This window comes from Lissotriton vulgaris, chromosome 6, assembly GCF_964263255.1.
Source record: "Lissotriton vulgaris chromosome 6, aLisVul1.2, whole genome shotgun sequence".
Classification (NCBI taxonomy): domain Eukaryota; kingdom Metazoa; phylum Chordata; class Amphibia; order Caudata; family Salamandridae; genus Lissotriton; species Lissotriton vulgaris.
This window is the reverse complement of record NC_141694.1, coordinates 365,320,756-365,347,699: the sequence shown is the minus strand read 5'-3', so window position 1 is coordinate 365,347,699 and position 26,944 is coordinate 365,320,756. Positions and strand designations below refer to the sequence as shown.

The window sequence follows — 26,944 nt, the reverse complement described above, 5'->3', positions numbered from 1 at the left end:
TACGAAAGCAGTAGAGGGAAGTTAACGCAGAACAGACATTACTAACAACCGCATTTAAGGTAAGAAACATACACAACATCCACACAAAACAGTATTTTGTGTATCTATCAAAAATAGGTATTCATTCACCGGTAGGAGAAAGAGAAAATCAAGAAAAACAATCATTAAATTCAATTTTTCGTTAATATGAAATGATTATACGCATTTTGATCATTAAAAACAATGTTATTTGAAAAAAGCAAAGATTATTATTACTACCATTGCTTCTTCCTCTTTCAACTCCTATCTTTTCTACCCATCTTGCTCTGTTCTGCGGCTGTGTGCGTGCAGATATCGATGCGTTAGACACAGACATTCTACTTAGGCTTGAGGTGCCCTCACTTTCTATAGGCTCAGCCTGCTCCCTGGTTTTATCCTGACTTGTCTGCATCAGTTCCAATTCTACAATGCCCAGAACCAAACCCTTAGCAACATCACCATGTTACCCAAAAATGTATAGCTCTACGGGACAAACTTCAAGCAGCTGTAGCCAGCTGGTCGAATGATCATCCAAACCCTCCAGCCTGCCTAAAAGATGTCACTGCCTCCGTTTGTGACTTATATATAGATTCTTATTTGAGGCAGCCGCATTAATCTGTCACCATCTGTGTTGGTGATAATAGCAATCGACCTCTGCTCCTCAGTTACGTCCCTGAAATGATCTGTCATGTCTTTTTGTAAGCCACCATTCCAATAACACACATTGTCTTTAAGTAATTTTTTGGGACACAACACTAATGGATCCTCCAAAGCACGGAAATCCCTCAGTGATGGGAGAGCTACCTTAGAGTTGTTGGTAAGTCAGTGCCACGCAGCAGGAATGTCCCTGCAGGCACTTTGTAGTCTTCCATCATGACCATGAAGTCGCATAAGTTTGAGTCCACAAATAGATCACCCCATGTGGTGAGACCGGCTCCATGACAAAGTTCCAGTTCTGGCTGTTTAAGGCAAGTATAAGAGCCAGGGTTCACTTCGAGGCGGACGTCTCAGGCATCTATATATCGGGCTGTCAACATCAAAAGGTTACCCTGTTTCGTCTCTAGTGGTGTTTTAGACCTGGACAGCCATACCAGCATAGCTGGCTGTCGAAGTGATATCACCCAGGGATCTAGTTCGGCGAGACTACTACTTGCCAACCATCTCATTGGCTATTGGAGTTGTGTCGTTGCATAGTAAAGCTTGTAGTTAGGTACCCCCAAACCCCCCTCTCAGAGGGGGAGATATCATTTCGGGAGTGCCACTCTAGTCCTGGTGCCAGCCCAAATCAGGGACACAAGGAGCGACCCTACGTCCCTGAATACTATGTGTGGGAGTCGGTAGGGGAGGACTGCAAAAAAATATTATAGTCTGGGTAGTAGAAGTATCTTAGAGAAGGCAACCCGGCCCATAGGGGACGGGTTGCCTTTCCAGAATGGAAGCGTGGCTCGGCCTCTAGTAATTACTTTACCTAAGTTGCCGTCTATCAGGTCTGCCTGGAAGTGGTAAATTTGGACCCCTAAATATATAAAGGAGTCGAAAGCCCAGGTGAGTGGAGCGCTAGGTAAGGTTCGCCTCTGTTTCGTAGACCGGGGTTTCATTGGGAACACTACAGATTTGGACCAAATTCCCTTCCATCCGGAAACATGGGCATGCACATCAAGCAACTTCATTAGGTCCTGTAGGGCCTCACTATGACCACGGAGGTAGATTAGCATACTGTCTGCGTAGTGGGAAAAAATATGCCATTGCGTGTGAGCCTGTATACACCAATCCAGGACACAGCTACGGAGTACGCTCGCCAGGGGTTCCATGGCCAGTGTGAATATGATTGGAGATAATTGGCATCCCTGTCTCGTGCCCCGTTTTATTCCAAAGAGGGTGAGATGATGCGGACTGTCTTCACTCTAACAACTTGTCATGTTTGTAATGGCTCTCTCTGGTTAAGCATACATTCTATCTGTTCTCTACAGGCCAGCACTGCATTGTGCTCCCTCCACAGGAAATATTGCTTGAGATGTCATCATTACCTTCCAAAGAAACATTAGACATTTCTGGAGCTCGTAAATACCCCATCATTACGAATCACAATTATAGAATAAAGAATATGAATCCTAATAAATCAGCAATTTGTTTTCAGGAGGCTTCTTACATATAATATTGCAATTCCGTAATTTTCACAAATAACAAATCACATTTTTGTATTTGTTAAGAAACCTGACCCTAGTTCTATGAAGGTCATCTGCCTATAAATGCAATATCTTTCTATAAAACTACTAGTTTGATTGCGATACTGTTGTATCTATGTCTTTAAATATGTACATTCTTCTTAGAGAATGTAGCCACGAGAATGTAGCCATGTCACCCTGGAATTCCCTATGCCTGTCAGTTGTTCTCCAGGTCCTTGATGTGGATGACTTGCCTCCCTGTTGGGCTAATAAACTCCTTTTATCCTGCTTCCTGAGTATTGCATCTTTACAATACTGGCGACGATGAGCCCAGCAGGTGATTATGAACCCAGCATTATGAAGATCTTCTTGTAGTCAAGATTTCCGTTTTTTTTAAAAAAAAAAGAGAAACTCTTGTTTTACCTTGCCTACACTGTGCCCTACGAGGAATTGTGAGGAGAATTTAATTGGCGGCGCCAGCACCAGCAGAAGGTACATTTTCGTAATTTTTGCCAATTTAGCGTCGTTTGATGCAGTAACCCTACCTCCGTTACTCGGCATCTTTTGAATCCTGCACGAGTCTTTCTTGTTTCACTGGAGCGTGCCAGGAGCGTGCCGGCCATTGTTAGCGTGTGTTTCCTCACTCACGGAGATTCCTCAAGTCACACGTCACTTGCAACTTGTTGCCGGGGTGACAACGGAGATTCCAGCCAGACGTCACACGCAACGTGTTGCCGGGGTGATGAACAAACGCGTTCTTGTTTCTTAACGCGTAGCCAGTCACCTAGCAACCGCGTGTTTGCCGATGCGGCGCGTCTCTTTCTCGCCGAGGACTCTTCTAAATTAAACGTGCTAAAGATTGTCCTGAACAAAACGCGCTGAAGTCTCTCCTATGGGCACGATTTCATTTGTTTTTCTTCAGACTGAGGCAAGTCTTATTTTGTTTAATACAATTTGACCTTGGATGTTTTGATTACAGTTTGTATGTCGACATACATATTTGGCTGAAGCAGTTGGAAATCTACTCCAACAGTTGAACTTGATCCAAGCTTAAATCTCCATGCGGAAATAGCTGTACGCAGTGCTGCAGTGAAGTTATTAGTAGTATTCCAGTGGAGTTAAGCGAAGAAGTATCCCAGTGAAACACAATTTTCGTGACACTTTAAGGGAAGTTGCAGAATCCCTTTGTTGTTATTTTGATTCTTTATTTTAAATTGTTGTGTTAGCTTATTTAGTTAACTTGTTATTTTAGTTTGTTTAGTTGTCTTCTTTCAGGATGTCGTCTTCTACGAGTGGTATGAACCAACCTTCCCAGTTTTTAAGTGAGCAGGGTGAACCTATCTTACCGTGGAAGAAATGGAAACCTATTTTTGACTCCTACTTACTCGCAATTGGTGGTGAGAAGTTTTCTGCTGTGAGGAAACAGGCTGTTTTGTTAAACAACCTTGGAATTGAAGGGAGGAACATTTATGACAGTCTAGATCCGATACCCATTGGCAGAGGTGCTGGTGAACCTTCGGATGTATTTGAAATGAGTGTTCTTCTCCTTAAAATCATTTTGGTGCACGCATTAACGTTGTCATGGAGAGACATAAGTTCTTCATGCGTGTTCAGGCTAAAAATGAGAGAGTTGGGAACTACGTTGCAGCACTCAAATCCCTTGCACAGACTTGTGAATTTGAACTCTTAACTGACTCCCTCATTCGTGATCAACTCGTTCGCTGCACTAATGATCTCAAAATCCAAGAGAAACTGTTGTCAAAAAATCCCAATTTAAAAGAGGCTATACTCATTGTTGAGAGTATTGAACATACCTCTACTTGGGTCAAGGAGATCAGGAAAGGGCCTTCTCAGAATGATCCTGTTTCCAGTGTCACTCATGAGCATCGACAAATTCTACAAACTGAGTGTAATGTTGCTGTTGTTAGTAAGACTTCTCCTAAACAAGAGAAAACCACGGTTAAGTCTGAGAAGCCTAAACAAAGTTATTCTGGTAATAATTTCAATAGGGAGAATAAATTTAGATGTCCCAGATGTGGAAGTGAGAAACATGGACCGAATTATCCGAATTGTTTTGCTAAAAGTACCGTTTGTAGAAGTTGTGGGAGGAAGGGCCATTATGCTAGGATGTGCAAGAGTAACAAGGTTAATTGTGTTGATGATGAAGAAGTTTATTCCCAGGATTCCATTCATTGCATTACGGATGATGTTACCAATGGTGTGAATCAAGTTGATGACGATATAGTGGTTATGCCCTCTTGTGACATTCAAATTGCCAACAAAATTGTTCCCGTGTTAGTTGACTCTGGTTCTTTGTTCACCCTTATCAGTGATAAGTTCTGGTTTGCCAATTTTGACGGCGACAAGATTAAACTCATAGCTTCTGATATCAATCCTGTGGGATATGCTAAACAGAAGATTGAAGTATTAGGTTATTCCATCCAAACCATTGCATTCAAAGGGAGGGAAACTGTTGGTAAGGTCTATATTGCCAAGAGAGGAGATAATCTTCTTGGTTGGCGTCACCAAAGAAATCTGGGGATCACGTTGAATCCCAATGCACCCGAGCAAGTTATGTTAGTATCTGTTGTGGGTGATTTTTCTGATGTTCTTGAGAAATTCCCTGAAGTTTTTACTGATGATCTGGTATTACTCAAAGGGTTCAAACACAGGATAATTTTGAAAAGTAGTGCTAAGCCTGTGGTGCATAAGGTTAGGAAGGTGCCCAACCTCATGTTGCAACCCCTGCAAGTTGAGATTGACAGGTTATTAAAACTTGGTGTTGTCGAGGAGATAGAATCCTCAGAATGGCTTGGGCCGATTGTTTTGGCACCTAAAGACAAGGGAACTAAAATTAGGATGTGTGTGGACCTCAGGAGTTTAAACAGTTCTATTTGGGTGGACAGGCAGCCTCTGCCTAATATCAATGAGATTTTGACCAAGTTAGGTGGTGCCACTCTGTTAAGCGTTATGGATTTGTCTGCGGCTTACCACCAGGTTCTTTTACATGAGGAGTCAAGACATTTGACTTCTTTTGTTACTCCCATCGGTGCGTATAGGTTCATTAGGATGCCTTTTGGCTTAGCCAGCGCTGCTGCCTGTTTTCAGAGAGTCATGAAAAATGTTCTATCTGGAATTGACTGTGTCCTCTTTTTTCAGGATGACATTTTGGTCCACGGTGTTGATGTTAGCAGACATGATGTTACCCTTTTTGCTGTTCTATCTAGACTCAAGGATGCCGGTCTGACTCTTAAACGTGAGAAATGCAAATTCAGGGTTAGGTCTGTGTCTTATTTGGGGCACAACATATCTGGGGAGGGCATCAGTCCCAAGATTGATCTTGCTGAGGCCATTCTTCAAGCTCAACCTCCTTCTAATAAGGATCATGTAAAGTCTTTTAATGGGTTATCAGAGTATTACTCTAAGTTTATTCCAAATTTTGCTAGCGTCATGCAACCCATCAGACTTCTCCTTAAGAAGGGTGCGGTTTTCGATTGGAATAAAGAGTGTTCCATTGCTTTTGACACAGTCAAGTCGGAAATTGCTAAGATGCCTACTTTGGGGCATTTTGATGTGCGCAAAAAGACCATTTTATCCACCGATGCCAGCTTACGTGGTTTGGGGGCTGTGTTGGCTCAGCTCATGGATGGTTCAGAAAAGGTTATTGGTTTTGCCTCGCGTTCCTTGAAGGGTGCAGAGGAACGTTACTCCGTCATTGAGCGCGAAGCTTTAGCTTGCTTTTGGGCCATCAAACACTTCAGATTTTATCTGTGGGGATTACCATTTGTGGTAATATCTGACCACAAACCTCTGGTGCAGTTGTTTTCATGTAGGAATGTCGAATGTACTACCCCCAGAATTAAGAGATGGGTTGAGGGTCTCATGGAGTACAATTTTTGTGTTGAGTATTTACCTGGTCCCAAGAATGTTCCCGCTGATTTTCTTTCCAGGTTGCCTGTTGATAAGTTGGCCACGTACGATCCAGATGCTCCTACTGTTTCATGGGTGAGAGAGTCTGCTTTAAATGAAGTAGAATGGAAGGGTTGTTTTTCTGATGATCCAGCTAGGGATTTTGTCTTGGAAGCTACGGTTAATGGTTGGCCTGCTTTGAAGGAAGTTCCTGATTCTGCAAAGGGTTTTTGGAATGTAAAGGATGAGTTGAACATCGTTCAGGGTGAATTATTTAGGGGTGACAGACTAATTCCCCCTTCGGGTATGAGAGAAAAGATAATCAACCTGGCCCATGAGGGACATCTAGGTCGTAGTCTCACCAAAGCAAGGGTGAGAGAATCCTATTGGTGGCCTGAGTTAGACCGGGAAGTTGAAACTGTTGTCAAAGACTGCCACATTTGTGCTGGCAATGATAAATCAAGAAAGCTGTGCACCCCACCTCTTTCTCCTGTTGCCATCCCTGAACGACCTTGGTCCAAGGTGGCCATTGATATAGTTGGACCATTTGTGAACCTCGGTCTCTCTGAGAGATTTGTTGTTGTCCTCGTTGATTACACTTCTAAGTGGTTGTCTGCTGCCTGCATGGGAACTGTTTTAAGCAGGAATATCATTGAATTTCTTAAAGATGCTTTTACCTGTGAAGGGGTTCCGGACACTTTGGTTTCCGATAATGGCGTCCAGTTCACCTCTCAGGAGATGTCTGATTTTCTTAAAGACCTCTCCATCACCCATCATAGGACTGCCCTTTATTCTCCACAGGCGAATGGTTTGGTGGAAAGTATGAATAGGTTGATTAGAGCGTGTGCCCAAACTGCTTTGGAGAGAGGACTTCCTTTAAAACCCATTCTCAGAGAAAAGTTGTGGGCGCACAGGAATGCTCCCAATAGTGTGACTGGTATTTCACCTTTTGAGAAACTCAGGGGCCGTGTAGCTGGTTCAAAACTCAATACCTTGTGGTTGTCCATTAAAGACAGAGGCGCTGTACTCAATGATTCCAGGTTGTGTAATTACCAGGATGGATACAAGCGCAGGTATGACGCATTGAAGGGTGCGAGAGATCCTCTCTGGAAAGTGGGTGATTTTGTTTTTGTCAAAAAGGGTCTTTGGTCTCCAAAGGGTGAGTCTAAATTTTTTGGGCCTAGACGCATTGTGAAAGTTATGAAGAATGTGGTTATGCTTGCGGGGGGAGATGTTTGGAGCATGTCACGTTTGTCGAGGTGTGTGGAGGGGGGTGATGGTGTTATGGAACCCGAACCTGCTCCTGTGAGTTTAGCTCCAGGTGGTTTAGCTCCAGGTAAATGTATTGGGAAGGAACAGGTTTTCCCAGGTCCATCTTCTTCTCAAGATGGGTGTGTTTTTCCAGGTCCATCTTCTCCTCAAGATGGGTGTGTTTCGTCCCGTGGGACAAACCCAAGAATCAGGAGACCACCTTTGTATCTCCAAGATTACCATTCTGGTTAATTTTCTTTCTTTTCAAGTTTTCTGCCTACTGTTTCTTCTCCTTGTTCCTTTTTTTCCTTTTATTTTATTTTCATTATTATAAGGGAGATGTGTTGTATCTATGTCTTTAAATATGTACATTCTTCTTAGAGAATGTAGCCATGAGAATGTAGCCATGTCACCCTGGAATTCCCTATGCCTGTCAGTTGTTCTCCAGGTCTTTGATGTGGATGACTTGCCTCCCTGTTGGGCTAATAAACTCCTTTGATCCTGCTTCCGGAGTATTGCATCTTTACAATAGATACCATAACAGACAGTGTAGTCATTAAAAACAGAGAATATGCATTCACTAAATAAGTTATTGAAGTCTTCTCTTTGTAGGTCAGTTGGTATCTAAATGGCTGGGGGGGTAATCAATTAGAATTCCATCTGACCAAGCTTGATATCTTTATAGTCTCTTCTAGGATGACTTTCGACTTTGCAAAGAGCTTCTAAGCACGTTAAATCATGGTTATCAATTTTACTTACAATGTTAAACAACTAGTGTATGCCATCCTGTTTTACAAATGACACTCCGGTGTTCTGTAATTTCGACTTTCAAATGTCTGACAGGACTTCATAATAAATCAGGTTACATGGGCAAACTAAGGCCTAGATAGTAACAGTATTTTAATTAATGGAAGAGCAGATGGTAAACTCCTCCTCACGGATAGAGTGGTCGCTCCCTGTGCCCCTGGCTGCAACCTGGTATCGTAGCGCTGCTCTGCTAAAGGATCTCTCTAATACTTGCAATTGCTTTCACCTGCTGTGTGCCTTGTCTAGCGCTTTGCCTTATTAGCGCTATAGAGATTCAATTTGGCTGTTTTAACATTGTCTGCGCGTTTGCCAATAGCGCTCCGATCTGCTCCTCCCCCCGCCTCCATTTTGTTTGTTTATTGTCCTCCTCGTGTGCCCGACCCGCCTCCCAGCTGAGACGCCCTCGCCCCTCCCCCTCCACTCTCCATATATGACAGTAGTTCCCGCGTGCAGCGTCCACGCGCAGCGACCGCGCCCCATTCGCGCCGAAGGTGCGCCAAAGGTAAGCCCGTCTACGCCCGTCCGCGCCTGGACCGCGCCCAGCGCCAGACCCCCTGGCCCCCGTCCCTCCCAGCCCCCCCCGCATTACCTACGATGCCGCAACCCTCCTAGCCCTTAACCCCGGTAGCGCTCCCAACTGCGTCCAAGCCGCCCCTGGACAAACCCATGGACCTTTCTCCTGCTTCTCCTGCAAATTCAGCGGCCCCGACAACATCTCCGCTACGACCACCCCACAGATTCCCGACCCCAACCACCTACAATGCATCCTTCTCAACACCCGATCAGTCCACAGGCACACCATTGACCTATGGAACCTACTAGACACCATTTCTCCGGACATCGCCTTCCTTACGGAAACATGCTTCCTCCGCACCAGACATCACCATTGCCATCCCTGAAGAATATAAGATCACACGCAAGGACCGCACCAGCCACACAGGAGGAGGAATCGCTATCGTCCATAAGAAATCAATCCGCATCTCAACCAGCTCTGACGCCAACCTCGCTAACTCCGAACACCTTCACTTCCAGATCCACATCGACCCCAAAACCACACTCAGAGGCACCCTCCTCTACAGACCACCAGGTCCCCGCGCAAAATTCAGTGAAGACATCACGGACTTCATCACCCCACACGCGCTCCCCTCCAAAGAATACATCCTTCTGGGAGACCTCAACTTTCACCTCGAAAAGATCAACGACCGCAACACTGCCACCCTCGTGGACAACCTCGCCAACCTCGGACTTAAACAACTAGTCACTTCCCCCACCCACATCGCAGGTCACACACTCGACCCCATCTTCAAATCCAGCAACCATGTCTCCCTCAGCCACACTACGGACCTCCTCTGGACTGACCACAGCTGCGTTCACTTCACCTACAACAAACCAAAACCCAGCATCCACCTCCAACCTACCCTGCAAAGGAACTGGAACAAAATCACCACGGACCAAATCTCCGCATCGCTCCTTCAACACACCCCAGCCCCCTCTTCCAACGCTAACGAAGCCGCCGCTAACCTCACCCTATGGTTATCCAACACCGCAGACACCTTAGCACCACTGAAAAAATGTCAAAACAAACCTGGCAGCAAGAAGGCCTCATGGTTCAACGATGATCTCAAGAAGTCCAAGAAACTCTGCCGCTCCCTTGAAAAGGCCTGGAAAAAAGACCCAACCACCAGCACCAAGGACGTCTTCAAAAACGCCACCCGCACTCACCACCAACTAATCCGAAAAGCCAAGAAAACAGCATTCAAGGATCGACTCAACAACAACGCTCACAACAGCAAGGAACTTTTCAACATCGTCAAGGAATTTTCCAATCCCTCGGCCAACTCCAACGACATCACCCCCTCTCAAACCCTCTGTGACTCCCTAGCCTCATTTTTCCACAACAAGATTGCAGACATCCACAACAGCTTTGACAACCAACCCGGAAACCAACCCACCCTACCATCTGCTGATCATCTTCCCCCCGTGAACACCCTTAACGATTGGAACCCAATCTCCACTGAGGACACCATCCGCCTGATGAACTCCATCCACTCAGGATCCCCCACAGACCCATGTCCTCACCACATCTTCAACAAAGCAGACTCCGTCATAGCACCGCACCTCCGAGACGTCATCAACTGCTCCTTCAACTCCGCCACCTTCCCGGAAGACTGGAAACACGCTGAACTCACCGCCCTTCTGAAAAAACCCACAGCGGACCCCACCGAACTCAAAAATTACCGCCCCATCTCGCTTCTTCCATTCCCGGCCAAAGTCATCGAGAAAGCTGTCAACAACCAGCTCGCCGCCTTCCTCGAAGCCAACAAATCCCTCGACCCCTCACAATCTGGCTTTCGAGCAAAACACAGCACTGAGACCGCCCTCATCGCAGCAACAGACGACATTCGAACTCTACTGGACAATGGAGACACAGTCGCCCTCATCCTCCTCGACCTCTCTGCAGCATTCGACACAGTCTGCCACAACACCCTCTTACAACGCCTCAATAACATCGGAATCCAAGGAAAAGCACTTGAATGGATCACCTCGTTCCTCACCGGAAGAACCCAGAGAGTCCGCCTTCCACCATTCAAGTCCGAGGCCTCTGAAGTCATCTGCGGCGTACCACAAGGATCCTCACTCAGTCCCACCCTCTTCAACGTATACATGAGCCTCCTCGCGGCCATCGCACGCCAACACAACCTCAACATCATCTCGTACGCGGATGACACTCAACTGATCCTTTCCCTCACCAATGACCCCAGCACCGCCAAAACCAACCTACACGAAGGAATGAAAGAAGTTGCCGAATGGATGAAACAAAGCCGTCTGAAACTGAACTCAGACAAAACAGAAGTCCTCATCTTAGGTACATCCCCTTCTGCATGGGACGACTCCTGGTGGCCGGAAGCCCTCGGAAAAGCACCCATCCCGACTGACCACGCACGGAACCTAGGCGTCATCCTGGATTCTTCACTCTCAATGAACAGACAAGTCAGCGCCGTATCCTCTTCCTGCTTCAACATTCTTCGCATGCTCAGAAAAATATTTCGCTGGATCCCCTCCGAAACAAGGAAAATAGTCACCCACGCTCTGGTCACGAGCCGACTGGACTACGGAAACACCCTCTACGCAGGTACTACCGCAAAACTCCAGAAGAAACTCCAACGAATCCAAAACGCCTCAGCCAGACTCATATTAGACATCCCACGCAACGATCACATCTCTGGTCACCTTAAAGACCTCCACTGGCTACCCGTCAATAAGAGGATCACTTTCCGACTGCTTACCCACGCACACAAATCACTCTACGACATCGGTCCAGAATGCCTCAACTCACGACTGTCCTTCTACACCCCCTCCCGCCAACTACGTTCTTCCAGCCAAGCCCTCGCCACTGTACCTCACATCAACAAGACCACCATGGGAGGCAGATCCTTTTCTTACCTGGCTGCTAAAACATGGAACTCTCTCCCCGCTTACCTTCGCCTTACCCAGAACCACCTAGCATTCAGAAAGCAACTCAAAACGTGGATATTTGACAAGTAATTCTCCTCCCTTTCCTAAGCGCCTTGAAACCCTCCGGGTATGTAGTGCGCTATATAAATCCTTTGACTTGACTTGACTTGACTTGGTGCTGCAGGCCTTTAGTAGCTATTAATACCTAAATTACATTAGGCAACATTTAAAAATCCCATCCTCTTTTTGGCAACAGCGTCTGAAAGGGGCCAAAAGTGAATTAATATCCAGCATGCCTGGGTTAACCTCTCACTTGAAATCTTGATGTCCTGTCATGGTTCTTCTTCGGACAGTCATTAGCTATACAGCGTTTGATCTAATCATCTCAGGTTTGTCTTTATTATATATTCGGAATACAATTGGTTAGGAATATAGTAATGAATTAGTAGCATAAGTTTTCCTATGCTATTTTGTGGTGAAGTAGCCTGGCAGCAGCTAGGACTTGCTTCTTGCTTCTTCAGGGTCTGCGGAAACTGCTTGTCATGCTACCAGCTCAAGCCAAACCCTTGATCATTCAAAGCAGGCTTGATTATTGCAACTCCCTCCTTCTATGTACCCCTGACTTTTTAATAAATAATATCCTTCTATGTACCCCTGACTTTTTAATAAATAGATCGTATAGAGTTCAAGCTGATGCTGCAAAACTGACTGTGAATCATTCTAGAAGGTCATCTGCCTCGGACTCCCTTAAGGAGCTTCACTTGTTACTAGTCAAGCAGAGAATCGCTTTTAGATTTCTATGCATTCTTGTCAAAGCTCTCCATGGACTTGGACCAGTTCCTCTGCAAAATCGTTTTCAAATATATTTCCAGAGGAGGTGTACAGTCTACGCTCTATCAGCCAACCTAGCCTGCATCTCTAAATTCAAGAAAACAAGACAGGGAGGGCGGGCTTTCACAGTGAGAGCAGCTCAACTATGGAATCAGCTTCCTGCCTTAGACTCTCAGAAGACCTGCTGTGTTTTTTTAGGAAAGCACTGAAAACCTGGCTCTTTTCTTAGTAACTCTTGCTCCTTTCTGGTTGGCTGTGCAGCTGCTGTTCTACCCTGTATTTTAATGCTTCTTAGCGCCATGACACCTTTTTGGTGATAAGTGCGCTCTCTAAAAATAAATACCGCTGTATCAGCTAGAAGAGACATCTGACCAGTAACAACAATTGGGATATTGGAGTTGTACTGCTATAGAGAAGAGAACAACTGCCCAACCATGTGAACAGGAAGAAGAACCAGCTGCCTGGAGCTGTATGATCATCGACTGAGGAATTAAACCTTATTGTTATATACCCACCAGATATGTCCTGCACTTGAGGCTTGCGGCCTACCTTGGGCCATTAAATGACTGCACCCAGTTGTGAGTTTGAACTGTTTCTTTACCCCAAAAGCATTAGTGGGAGCATGGATGTCCGTTTTAAGCACAACATGAATATGTTTTGCTATGTATCTCTAGTTCCTTGTAGTGCGTCCTGTTGGCTGACACTCCGGCCTACAGTTTTAGGAATATTGCAATTTAATGGTGCTGTAAGCCCTTTTCCTACATTCCAGTGTTCTCAGATGGCAGTGGAGGCTTGAAGATGGCAGAATACTTTATTGGTTAGGGGTGCATTTTAGAGACAACCTACTTAAAGTTTCATGTCTTGTTGATTTTACTGGTGTAAGACTTAATTATGTATCACTCCTCTGTGAACCAGCACCAGATCCAAAATAATATTCTTAACAAAATTCTATTATTTTGGACCCTTTTAGGACCAAGAGGAAACGAAGAAGATTACAACCATTGAGGCCCAAAATAATAGTACCTGTGTTGTGTTGTGTTGGCTTATGATCCATCAAGCAGCTTTCTTGATGGAATGGCTATGTCCTGTGGTCTGATTCTACCAGTTCTCACCTTGGACCATAGCCTTGAAAGGGCCTCATTTATTAGGGTGCCACTGGTTAACTGCTGTATTGGTTTTAGAGCTCTCATTATGATCATGTGCAGATTACCATGTGTAGGAGCTGTCTTAGTACATGGTGCACACTTATATAAGTGAAGCACCTTGGACTAATCCAGACAACCCTTATGGTGATTTTGGTAGTCTTAGACAACCTTAGAAAGCTCTTTAAGTGATAGATGTGGAGATCAGACTTCAGGTTTATCTTGAAGGAGTGTTAAGCAGGTTATTTTACCAGATGTAATCATGTAGAGTAGGATTAATGAAAAAGAACCACATAGTGTGTATATATATAACGTGTGATCAAGGCACTTTTGTGCTGAAACGCGTAGCGTTACTTGGGAAATAAACGCTAACTAGCTGGACTTCTTCGAGTGCGTGTGGTGCTTATTGTGGCCGAACTTTGGAAACTATTGAAAACTCGGCGGCGGGGTTTGCCGAGGGAACACGCCATCTGACAAAGGGAAATGGATCCCGGAGAATAACCCTCTTGCTGTGTGTATATATGTATATATGTATATATATATATATATATATATATGTATATATATATATATATATATATATATATATATATATATATATATATATATATATATATATATATATATATATATATATATATATATATATATATATATATATATATATATATTTCTATTTATAACACAACACTCACTAACACATTGGTATATCTCCTACCCGGAGATATAAACACAAATACACAGTAATACTTCAATTGTAACAGGTAAGTAAACAGAAAATACAGCGGTCTAGCTGGGGAAACTAAACCATATATTAAGAAATTGTAATGTGCACTGCGACCAAAGTCGGGACTTGGACCAGGAGACTCAGGGGAGCTTGGGACACAAGAAATCACGCATAGTAAGTACCCAGGAACCCCACGGAGGCTGTGTGGAGAGTGGAATTCTACCTTTTCTTTATTCTGCTGGTGCTTATAACCGTATATATCTGTTTCTGTCTCATGGTTGTTGCAGCACACGTATTTCATATTAGAATGATGCTCGTTTAATAAATCCTTAATGAAAGTGTCCCCATCGTTTATTCTGTGTTCCCTCTGAGACAAAGTGAGCACAAATGACTGAGCGAAAACTGCTGTACTGTTTACACGATCCTTGAGCGGTCAGGGTTATCATGTTCGATAGTTGCCAGAAACTATTCGCTCCTTGGTAAGAGGGGTTTATAGTGGCACTGTGAGCTAGCTGGTCTACAGACTAACATATCCTTTGGGGGTGTCTAGAATCGGTCTGGACCCCTTAGTTTATGTTGTCTAAATGTGCAGATCCTATACAGATTTGTAGTAACTACACAACAACAGTTCACCGGAGAGTGACACAAGAGTAAGTCACCAGAATGCACGTTATACGTACAGCTATGATAAATGCTCAGTAGAGACCACTCAGGAGCAGCAGAAAAACAATCCCTTGACATAGACATAAACTGGATAAAGCAAACCTGTGTATTATCTGTGAGATGAATGTGTTCCTGGAAGTGAACTGAGCCACAGTTGGTACCCAAGTAAGCAAAACTCTTTGTGTCCAGGCAAACAAGCTGCTGTCATAGTTATTACCACTAATGATTGATATGAAAATCATTGCCCAATTCAATTTTATGGGAACAGGTTGAAAAGCAATCTTGACAACGCACATTAACAGTTTTAGACTACCCTACTGTCCAGTTAAGTGATGGGCCAGATGACTCAAACCCAGAAGGAGAAAGCAGAGTCCCCAAAGAAATGAGAAGCAAGACATTTATGGGTAGAACTAAGCAGTAAACCAGCTCAGAATATTTAAATATTATGAACTGTGAAAAATGACTTACACTTTTCTGTGATCATCCAGTGAAAATGTACATTGCACTGTACCCGTAAAAGCACGTGTATGAAAGTTACATTGCACTGTACCCGTAAAAGCACTTGTAATTTCAGTGTCCAATCTAATTCGTCATTGCTGAATTCCAGACCTAGCGGGTACTTCATCCTTGGTGACTTGAATTAAAAGTAACCTTCATGTTTTAAAAATGTGAGTTGAAGGATGGGATATTTGTTGATGGTAACAAAGTGATGGGCACTACACAGGGGAACAGGAGTACATGTGCTATGTGCTACAATTTTTGTGCACTAGAACTGACAAAGTATTCTCCCTTGTCGTGCACATGCAGTGCAGACTCAGAATGTCAGTGAATGAAAGGTAGGGCAGACAGTGTGTGATGTCAGTGGAAAATATGTGGACTTACGTTTTTCTGTAAGTGCTCAGACGCTTGGCTTCTCGGGTTATAAAATCAATAAGGGGAAATCACATGTAATTAATCTAACCATTCTGCACCTCAACCTCCATAAGCTACAATCACAGGTTCCCTTAAGATGGGCCTCCCAATCCATTAGACATTTAGGCTGCAATATCAGTAGTCATTTCGATGGATGAACCAATGCCAACTGGCCCGAATGCTGTAGAAACATCCTGGAGGACATTGGATGAGGGCTCCCACTAAATATATATCCTGGCTAGGTCGAATAAACATCATTAAAACTATTATATTCCCCCAACTTCTTTGCCTCTTTCAATCCCTCCTTTCACCGAACTCTAGAGAAGATAATTAATGCCTATGGAACAAACCCCATGCATTCATTCAGGGAGGGGTATCTCCTTGTATTTTCAAAAGGCGCCTCATTCTCCAGAGATATAAGGGTGATTGGCGTGCCTTAACTTGTTGGAATACTACTAGGTGGTACACCTAGGTTATGTATTGGAATCAGCTGTACGGGAGAGTGAGAAGCATCAATTTCCAGTGGATCATATGGTGGTATATCACCGCTGTTAAACCTAGTTGGTAGCCCTGATGTCATCGCCCAAAAAAGTGTGCTTTAGCCATCCTTACCAGAACAGTTCTTGACATATGTGATCAAGCTGGTGGACTATATTTGTGACTATCTCTTGTGAGGACACAAGATGACCTCTTCCTTGCCAACTATTCTGCCTATTTCTTCTGTCTGCAAGAACGAGATGGGAGCAGGAAGAAGGAGAAGCAAGCAGTGAGTGCGGCGAGAGCTGCAAGCCGCAACAGGTGAAGCAATAGGGGAAGCTCAAAACGTTCCTGCTACGGTGAAGTAGGGTGAGGTGAGGGGGCAAACGGCATTGGCCGGTAGCACACCAGACAGCGGCTGGCACAGGCAGGAGCGGCCTGATTCCACAGAGGCATCCAGTGTGATTTTGAGAATCCGGGCGCCCCCCACCATTCCATCAGCCGGCCGGAGCACAGAGTCTGGAACCCCAAAGCGGGACCTAGCAGCAGAACAGCAGCGGCATGACAATCAACATGCTTACCCTGCTCCAGTAATCCACAACCCACAAAGACCCCTGCCACCCCCGCCACTGGCAGTGGTGTGGCCGAGCGGCCTAACCTTATTAACCTCATCATTCATTTCAGCTACCCCCTCCACTCCACCTGGCTGTTTTCATGCTGGCTCCTGTGTCTCTCAGAGCCTCCACCGTCTGCCCATTGGTGATGACCCACTGCCTATATGTCTTAGTGTTACTAGGCAAATGGGTCTTTTGCACAATCTTTCCATTACCCAGGGACATTATGTTAAACTACCGATCTGTTGGCACTCATAGCACTTTGAGGGTGCCTTCCCTGAGGACTTGTAATCAGGGAACCATTTATTCTTCTGTTTAGGGGTTATTTGGGAGTCCTGCCCCGTGGAATTATTTTGGGGTCCTTTTGAGAATTCCTTGTCTCCCCTCTTTCTTCTGGTGGGAACCCTACCCATCCTTGTGGTGATCCCTCCCCCCGATAAATTCTTGTGGACCCTGGTGCTGAGCCAGTGGTCCGTCTCCTCGGGTGAGTGAGCTTCCTGTCAATCAGGTGTTGGCACACATCTGCAAAACAAAGACTGAACAGGTGCTCTCTAGCAATCAGATTATATAGCCCATAGTAATTCTTTACTTCACTGCCTTTCACCCAACCATCCAGTGTCTTGCAAAAAGGATTCGTACAATCGACCCTGGTCTGCTGGGGCAGCTTTTAGGAGTCCCAAAACTGCTGCCCTTACTTTTCCGGGGTCAGCCAATCTTCCTGGTTAGAGCCTACTTCATGATGCAATACTTCACCCTTTCCTTTGGAAATAAGCCTCTAGAGACTGGCTCCCCAATCTTCCTCAGGGACACAGTTCATCTCAAAGGAAACCTTATAGGCCTCAAACCAGGTATGTATGTTATCTCCCACAGCAGCAACAGTAGGCACCAGATCTTTTGGGATGAGGACCCTCTTTTCTCCAGGAGACACTGGCGTACGCTGTCGCCATTGCTGCTGGACTCAGTTTGCTGGACTCTGATGTCCAGCTCTCACAGGCTCCTCTCATGAACCAATCATTTTTCTTCCAGAAGCAGCTTCTCCTCCATTAAGTTTTGCCATTTGTATCCTGAACTCCCTTTCTGCTATCTTGCCCATCAGCTCCTCTGGGGACAGGTTCCCGGAAGATACACTGCTTCCTGCCCTCACACTGTGCTCTCTTTCAGTGGACAGATGGTCTCCCTCCTTTGGGAGTTCCCCTCAGGGAGAACAGTCAGGGTCTCCTCTACTCCTAAATCAAGCCCCCCCTCATCAGGATCATCCTCATTAAGATACTCCTCGTCGGACTCCTCAGGATTGGACTGGATCCTTGTGACCTCCTCAGGGGCATGGAGGGCTACCTGCTTTGTGGCCCTGTTTCCAAAACACACCCCACTCTCCTTGCAGAGTTTCTGCAGCTCACCCCTGCTGAGGCTGTCTACCTTGGGCATCTCCATCTCCATGATATAAAACAAAGAGGTAGGAAACTTAAATTTGGAAGAAAAAAAACAGGCAATCAGAAAACGAGCGAGAATTGAAAAAGGCTTGAATTGTTCTCAGATTACCTATCTGGGATTTCCAGTGTAACACAAAATCACTATATACAATATTCAAAATGCAAGTGAAAATAGTGCCAGAAAGCGCCACTCTCAGCAATCTGGTCGTGCAAGACCAGTTAAACGTTCAGGCTGACCTGACCAGATACAAGGACCAGGTTTGTCCTGCTGTAAAATGATTTTACAGTCTAGCGCAAACAGTTCAGTTCACGGTGGAAGGCACCACTAGGAGCAGGGAGAGCATAGCAGATGGCCATTTTAGTAGCGTGAAAGTCCTGTCGGGGGTAGCAGATGGTCAGGACTGGAGCTTTTTTAGCACTTCCGGATGTTGTTTGTGGTTGCTGTAGTGCAAAGAGTTGGGTGTACCGGAACTTCACGTTGGCAGTGGCACAGGAAGCAAGATCTTGGTGCAAACAAGCCCATTTGTGTTTGTGAGGAACCTATAAACTTATGGGGAGTTCAATTGAGGCCACATCAAGGGTCCAAGATCTGAGGGGCAGCACTTGGGGGTTAGGAACTCATGCCAGCAGAAGCCAATAGGGCTCAGGCAGGTCCAGACAGCAGGTCAGCTGGGCAGTTGAAGCCTCTGGAGTTTGTAATTTGGAGTCACTACAACCTGGGATGAAGAGTGCAGGGCCAGTCTTTATTTTCAGCAAGCAAGCCGACAGAGCAGCAGGCAGAGTAGCAGGGCAGCATACTGGCAACCCTCTGACAGCAAAGCAGCACAGCAGCTAAGGGTCACTATTTATGCCTGGAGCCCACTTTGAAATAGGAAAAGCTACCAGACATTTCTGACTCCCTGAGAGACATCTCCTGGCTGACAGCATCCCCTTCCTTTCTGCCCTGGCCCCATCTTGTCTGGGGTCACAAAAGACCAGTGTCCATCCCTTTGTGAGAGTGCTCAGGCAGAGCCTCTGTGATGTGCAAGTGTGGTAGGTGGCAGCTCCTCCACCTCATCAACTTGGATTGGCCCATATAACTCATACTGCCAAGACCTATCTTCCCTTTGTCTCACTGTCTGGGAGCAATACACAAAGGTCAACTGCAAGCTATACCTACGCATATGACCAGGGATCCGGCTGCAGGCACTAAATGGTTAGGACAAGAAAATGCCTACTCTCTAAAAGTGGTGACTAAAAATCTGACTTTACCAATAAAGATGGCTTTTAATTACAATTCTTTAGACACTAAACTTGATCTGTCGACCTGCTCCCATTTGAACGTTATCAAGTATTAAGTGTTCTAAAGAAACCCAATGTTACCCTATGGGAGAGGTAGGCCTTGCAGCAGTGAAAAACACATTTAAGACTTCGCTATTAAGACATGTAAAAATCAAAAGTACATGTCCAACTATTTAATTACACTGTACCCTTCCCTCTCTGCATTTCAGGGCCTATGCAAGGGGTAAGTAAGTAAATTGAGTTTGTAAAGCGCCTGGTTACACCTACTGGTGTGTCCCCGCGCTATAGAAGCCAGCGTGACTTATATGTATTAAAAAGAAAGGTGTCAGTCTGGCAAAACGTTTCTTTTGTCAGGTCTAGCTACTTAACAATGCACTGCAATAGCATGCCTGAAACAGGTTTGCAACGCTACTTAAGAGGATGGCACAATAAGTGCTGCAGGCTCACTAGTAGTATTAGTTTACAGGCCCTGGGTACCTGTAGTGCCACTTTACTAGGCACTTACAATTAAATATAATATGCCATGTTTTAAGGAGAGAGCACAAGGACTTTAGAACTTGTTGTCAGTGGTAAAGTGTGCAGAGTCTGAAAAACAGCCTAAACTAAGTCAGCAAAACAGGAGACTAGAGCAAAAGGGTGCGGGAAAACCCCAACTAAGATGTCAAATCCAACAGGTATGCACTACAACATTATGCCCATATATTATCTCCTCAGAATACCTAGACAAGGACAATTCAGATCTGGTAGAAAAATGGTTGGCAGAGGTAGGTACCTTTGTATAAGTAGGGGCCCTTCTTCCTAGTCAGGGTAAGAAGGGAAATACACTTCTAAAAATATCCTCTGCTCACCCCCTTGGTAGCTTGGCACATGCAGAATTGCTTATTTCAGAGGCAGTGTTTAAAGCATTTGGGAATACATACAGTAATACAGTGAAAACACTACAAATGGACACCACACCAGTTTATAAAAATAAGTAATCTTTATGTAAACCAAACAAGACCAAAATGACAAAAATCCACAAAACAATTATCAAGATATCCATAAAAATGGGCATTGGTTGCTTACGACCCCAGGGGAGGTGAAGCCTTGCTTCCTTACTGCGATGCAGGGGAGGTGAGATGTCAGTTTCTTACTGTGTCGTGGAGGTGACGTCACAGTGGCGGCGGTTCCTTACGAAGGTGAGGTGTCAATGGATTTGGGAGTCACCCACATCGAGTATCGGCTCCACGTTGATGAAGCACCAGCGTCAGTGAAGTCGAGGCTGCGATGCAAGTCGGAACGGTGCGTCGTGGACATCAAGAGCAGTGTCCTTGGCTCCAGTGCAGGCAGCGGCCTCAGTGACAACTTCACAGTCGATGTGGCACGGCGTCAACAGGCATCGGGCCTACAGTACAAGTCGGGAAGGTGCGTTGTGCTCTTCATGAGCGGTCCTCACGGCTTCGGTGCAGGATAGGGCATTGCTCGCCGGCGTCGGTGTTGCAATTTTCTTCTGTGGCAGCTGAAACAGCAGTTCCCGGTGCAGAAAGACAGAAGAAATGAAGTATTTGTGTACCTAAGACTTCAGAACAGGAGGCAAACTCTATTTCAAGACCTTGGAGATCTTCCGCAAGCAGGGGACACAGCAAACAGCAAAGTCCTTCTCCTTTCCTTGGCAGCGAGTAGCCACTGTAGGCCAATCCTAGACAGCAAACAGCACAGGGGCAGTAATCCTCCTCAGCTTCTCCAGCTCTTCTCCTTGGCAAAGGTTCCTCTTGATTCCCCGAGGTGATCCGAAGTTCTGGGGTCTGGGCCCAAATATTTATACTACAAAATCCTGTGTTCTTTGGTGGCAGAGAAGCCCTGTGCTCAGTCAAAACCAGTTCAGTCCTTTCTGGTGCAGCTTGCTGGCAGGAGGTGGAGACAGCATTGTGGAAGGTAGACCAGGCCCATTCAGGTGAAAGGAAACCTCCTCCCCTTACTCTAAATGCAGACCAGGTCTATTCAGCCCTCCCCAGACCCTGACACTCCAAACCCAGCTAGTCAATCCACATCCCAGCAGAGGCATACTGGATGGCTAAGCAAGAAAATAACTACTTTTTAAAAGTGGTATTTTCAAACACAGAATGTAAAAATTACCCTCACTAAAAGATGCATTTTAACATTGTGAGTTCAGGCATACTAACTTTATTTTCCAACCTTGTTCCCAGGGGTAGTTAGGCTTATAAAATGCTATACGCAAACTCCCCATTCAATCCTATGGGGACAGGTAGCCTTGCAATAGTGAAATATGAAATTGGCAGTATTTCACTGTCAGGACATGCCACACACACCAGGGCATGTCCTACCTTTCCTATACCCTGCACCCTGCCCACAGGGGTATCTTGGGCCTATCTTAGGGGTGACTAACATGTAAGAAAAGGGAAGGTTAGGGCCTCACTAGTGGGTGCACTTGCCAAGTCGACATGGCAGTAGTAGATTGCCCACAGATACTGCAGTGGCAGATCGGAGTCACATTTACAGGCTGCTTATGTGGGTGGCATAATCAGTGCTGCAGGCCCACTAGCAAAACACACAAGATGATGGACGGAATTGGCAAAACATTCACCCCCAGTCACAGGTCTGGGTTTAATCCATCGTTATTTTGCCCACCACGCCACCACAATTCAGACCTGGCCATATGCAAATCAGTCTTGACCCGGTGCCTCATGGGAAGAGTCCAGCCCGAACTGCCAAACCATATCTTCCCTGGACCGGATTCAAGCATCCTAGGACCGGTTTCTGGCTATCAGCCAGGATAGCTTGACTCCAGTGGCGTAGTGAGCACGGGACCAACGTCTGGGCATACCCTTCCCACATAGGGCGATCGGCAAAACACACAAGATGATGGACGGAATGTTGCACATTGGCAAAACGTTCACCCCCAGTCACAGATATAATCCATTGTTATTTTGCAGGCCCACTAGTAGCATTTAATTTATAGGTCCTGGGAACATGCACTTTGCTGCGGATAATTTGATTACAAGCACTCTTTGCAATGGACTCAAAAATAAATTAAATATGCCAATTGGGAATAATCCAATATTACCATGTTTTAAGGAGAGAATGCATACACTTCTGCACTGGTTAGCAGTGGTAAAGTGCTCAGAATCCTAAGGCCAGCAAAAATGAGGTCAGAAAAAGTGGAGTAGGAAGGTGAAAAGTTTGGTGGTGACCCTGCAGAAAGGGACATTTTCCATCATGAGATGAGGAGCCTCAAGCAAGTCCAGTATGACTTTAGCCTACATGTACATTCCTATTAGACCCTACATTTCTGCCAGTTTAACCTTTGCCTACTCTGCACCGTTATTAGCATGTTTCTACTGAGCATGGTTATCACTATGTTTTGGCTTCAGGTTTACTTAATTTGACTTTGACACAATTCCCAAGTGTCTACAGTTGCAGGGCAGTCCTTCGATTACAAAACAATAATATGTGCTATGCAAAAATCTCAAAGCCCTTTCAGCTGTTAGCCTATCACTCATAATTTTGAACCGGTGGAGTTTCAATAATGCCTTACCTCTCGCATCCAATCTTCAAACTACAATTTGTAGTTACTAGTCCAAGCTTAAGTAATCAATCTTACCTTACCAACTTGATGTGCCCTGCAGTTACAACATTTAAATTGTAATCGTCAGGTGAATACACCAACAAGGTGCCCGTGACAGAACTAATTTGAGTACTCCAACACTTTGGTCAACTTAAGCTAGTCCTCTTTGTTTAATCACATATAAACCCTCGGGGACTCGGACTAGCTAACTAGTTCTCTCTCTCCCTCTAGTTACATGCAGACAAACCAGAATATACATGTTTTCCCCTACTACCTGGAGCACATACACAGAGACTAGAATAACCTCTTTCCCAATATGACCACCCTATTCAATAAACATGGTTGATAGATTATCTATTTAAATTGGTATTTATAAATACTGCAATGCTAACTAATACGAATTCTCACTCTACGTTTCTAACTCATTGCACGTGTAAGGTTTGATTAGAAACTACTTCGGTATGTTAGGATAAGCTTTCCCCCGCTTTATTTTCAAATACACAAAAATTACGGTACACATTTCTGTTAGTTAACCATTTTCTCTGTTTGATGTAGAGTGATTTCATATTTTTTGTACTCATACCTCGGCAGTCCAAGTTAAGATAGGCAAGTGACTCTTCAGCTGCAGTACACTTTTCATATCCTTTGGCTCAGGCCCGGTGCAACGTGTCATTGTGGCCAAAAGAGGGATCCTTACCAGCCATTGGGGACGTGTCCAAACTATTAATAACAATGCAGTCCCCAAACACTTACATAAAATGGTGTTGCACCTCAACATATCTAGTCTTATATGATCAATCATTTTAGAAATGAGGACTACCGCTTAGTGTGACTGACTTTGTAGGAAAAATAAATGTTTAAGTAAAAAGTGAATTTAGGTTAGAAATTTTAAGTTTAATCAATGAGGGTAGAAACAGCGCAAAAAAGGAAATTCAATCATGGATTTTTTTTTTATTACGAATAATGGCTGGAAATTAGAGATAGCGGGGAATAAACAAATTGAAATTAAATGCAAGCTGCTAGTGCTGCTAGCATGAATCCTTTGGGAGAAAGGCCAAGACTGTGCTCATTTTGTGACATATTAAACCAGCTTATTTTTCAGAGTACATAAAAATTGCACGGCGCCTGTACCATTGTTTTGTCAACAGCAATTGAGGAAGAACATTTAACGTATAGGGGAATTATTTAGCTAAAGCATGTGGGTGATATATGGGATTAAGTTGCACTACTACCAAGTGAAAGATGACGTTAAATTTTCTGGAAGCAACAGGGTTACTTACTCCACCACTCTACTTTGAATTTACTATTTAGAACTAGAAACCGCTCCATATGTCTCTACTCAGTGATATGGGCTGTGAGAGATCAATTCACAGGGGAAGATCATTTTAGATTAAGCAGTATGTCAACCACCGAATGATTTTGGTTTTCCTACCGACAATTTATGTTGTCTTCCTTCTTGGGCTCTACTGTCTAGTCTATGTTTATCATCTCTTTTAGTTCCTCTCTGAGGACTACAACACTAGGAAGACTTCCCCCAACCCACTATGATCCAATCTCTACTGCTGATCAATATCCATACTTCTATGTGGGGGTCTCGATTAATCTTAGGCCTGCTATCTCTTCACAATGTTACATACTCTATCTAGTCACCTCAAATTCTCCTCACCCCCGGCTCTCGTCCTTCCGAGTTTAGTGTAGACAATCTTGTTGCAGTATCTATTCATAACATCTGGTATAAATGAGTTTCCTCTTTGCATAAAATGCTCGCCTTCATCACTCTCTTGTTACTATATCAGTTCACTTCATAATCTTTATTTCGATCGCCAGGATCACGAAAGTTATTCACAACAATACACACTGCTTCTAATTGGGAGTACATGCACCCTATGATCATAATAAATGGCATATATACATAATTATTTACAATTAGAATTTGAAGGCTTCGAGGCCATATGTAAATAAAAAGATTCAGAGCCAGTCATAAAACCATTATATCTCATATTTAAAACATTAATATAAAAAACTTTGAAATTCTTATTCCATAAAAATATCATTAAAAAGACCAGTTAAAAAAAGAGATAAAAGACGAAGAATGGCAGGAGGCTGTGTCCTCTCCGAAAGTGGTGGCCATCCCAGCAAGACTGCGACTGGTTCAACTCAAAATCCTGCATAGACTATACATGACGGGCCTAGACTAGTGCTAATGGGAAGGGCACCCACCGGGGACTGTCGTAGACGGTGTGGCCAGCTAGGCATGGTCCTGCATATCATCTGGGAATGCTCTCTCATCCAGTCCTACTGGAGGGAGATTCATGGAGTGGTGGGGGCGGTCCTGGGAGTCCTCTAACTCCCAGAGGCGCGTAGATGTTTGCTCAACATATGGGAGCCAACTGACCTAAACACACACCAAACGCACTGGACCACACTTGGATTCATAGTGGCTAAAAGGAACATAGCCCAGGCTTGGGGAGCAGTCGCCCATCCTACTTTGAAAGAGTAGAAGACCAGCATGGACTGGTGCATGTTCTTCGAAAAATCTGTTTATGTGGCTCGAGTCTGCCCTAAGAAATGGTCCCGGATATGGGGGCCATGGAATATCTATAGCGGGAACATTTGTACCCCACCGCAACAACTAGCCCTCGATGACTTGCTTTCTCTGCGATTTGTCCTAAAAGTGTTAAATGTGCATTATTATTGTCATATTTGAAGGTGCCTGACCAGACTATCTGTATCGCTGTAATGTGTATTTGTTGTCGATCATTGTTAATAAAAAGAAATTAAAATAAAAAGATCAAAAAGAAGAAGAGAAGTATGCGACAGCCAAAAGGCCATAAAAAAAATGTGCAAGGAAACAGTCAAATATACAGCAATATATACAACACTAGAATAGGAATAAAATTCTATAGCTATGACCATGATTATGCCGGACAGAAGTTTACTATAGACATTATTAGTCGGCAACCAATGACATTTGCCTAACCATTTTAACCCCTTCGATGCTGATGAAGGCCCCTAGCCGTCATGCACTATGGTGGGCGTGTGCTGATGACGGCTGGGGGCCGTCATAAACCCGCCCACTCGCGATTCTGCCACACAGGCGCAGAATCGCGGCCGCGCCTAAGGGGTTAAACATCAACTTACTCTTTTCGCTAATCACTAGGTTCGATGGGCACCGGGGCCTTTCACATTTTTTTTACGAATTAACCACATCCAACCTAGACATTTGGCAGTTGCTATTGCTATTCATTTGTGTTGGTCAACAATATTCCCATTACAGTAGTGCTGCACCTAGTAACCATATGTCTGCATAAAGGTTTCAACCATTTATTCTGGGGGGCCTTATAGACCGGGCAAACAAATAAAATTTGTGAATAGGTCTCCTCAAATGCTACACACAAATGGCACTTACTATCATTTAAATTATGCCATTTGCACGTGAAAGAGTTCACTGGTACTGCTTCCACCTGGAACTGAAAGTAGAGTCGCCTGTCTCTGGGCTTAGATATAACATACCAGAAAGGTTCATACAGAGGACATGGCTTAAACTCTATGAATGTATCTGTCATCGTAGTACTACCGGAGGTTTGGATACTATTTGTTACAACCATGAGAGCTCTTTCATTTCTTTTTTGAGGGGAACTGTTGACCCTCTGGATCATCCCATAGATGTCGCACCCCCATGTTGACCAATGTGTT

At 44.6% G+C, this 26,944-nt stretch overlaps 1 protein-coding gene across 2 annotated transcripts in view; it reads right to left on the bottom strand.

Annotated features, from left to right (window-relative positions):
- The window catches only part of EIPR1 (EARP complex and GARP complex interacting protein 1), a 919,114-nt gene that overhangs the window by 387,772 nt on the left and 504,398 nt on the right, over window positions 1–26,944 (bottom strand). The gene's annotated exons all lie outside the window — the stretch shown is intronic.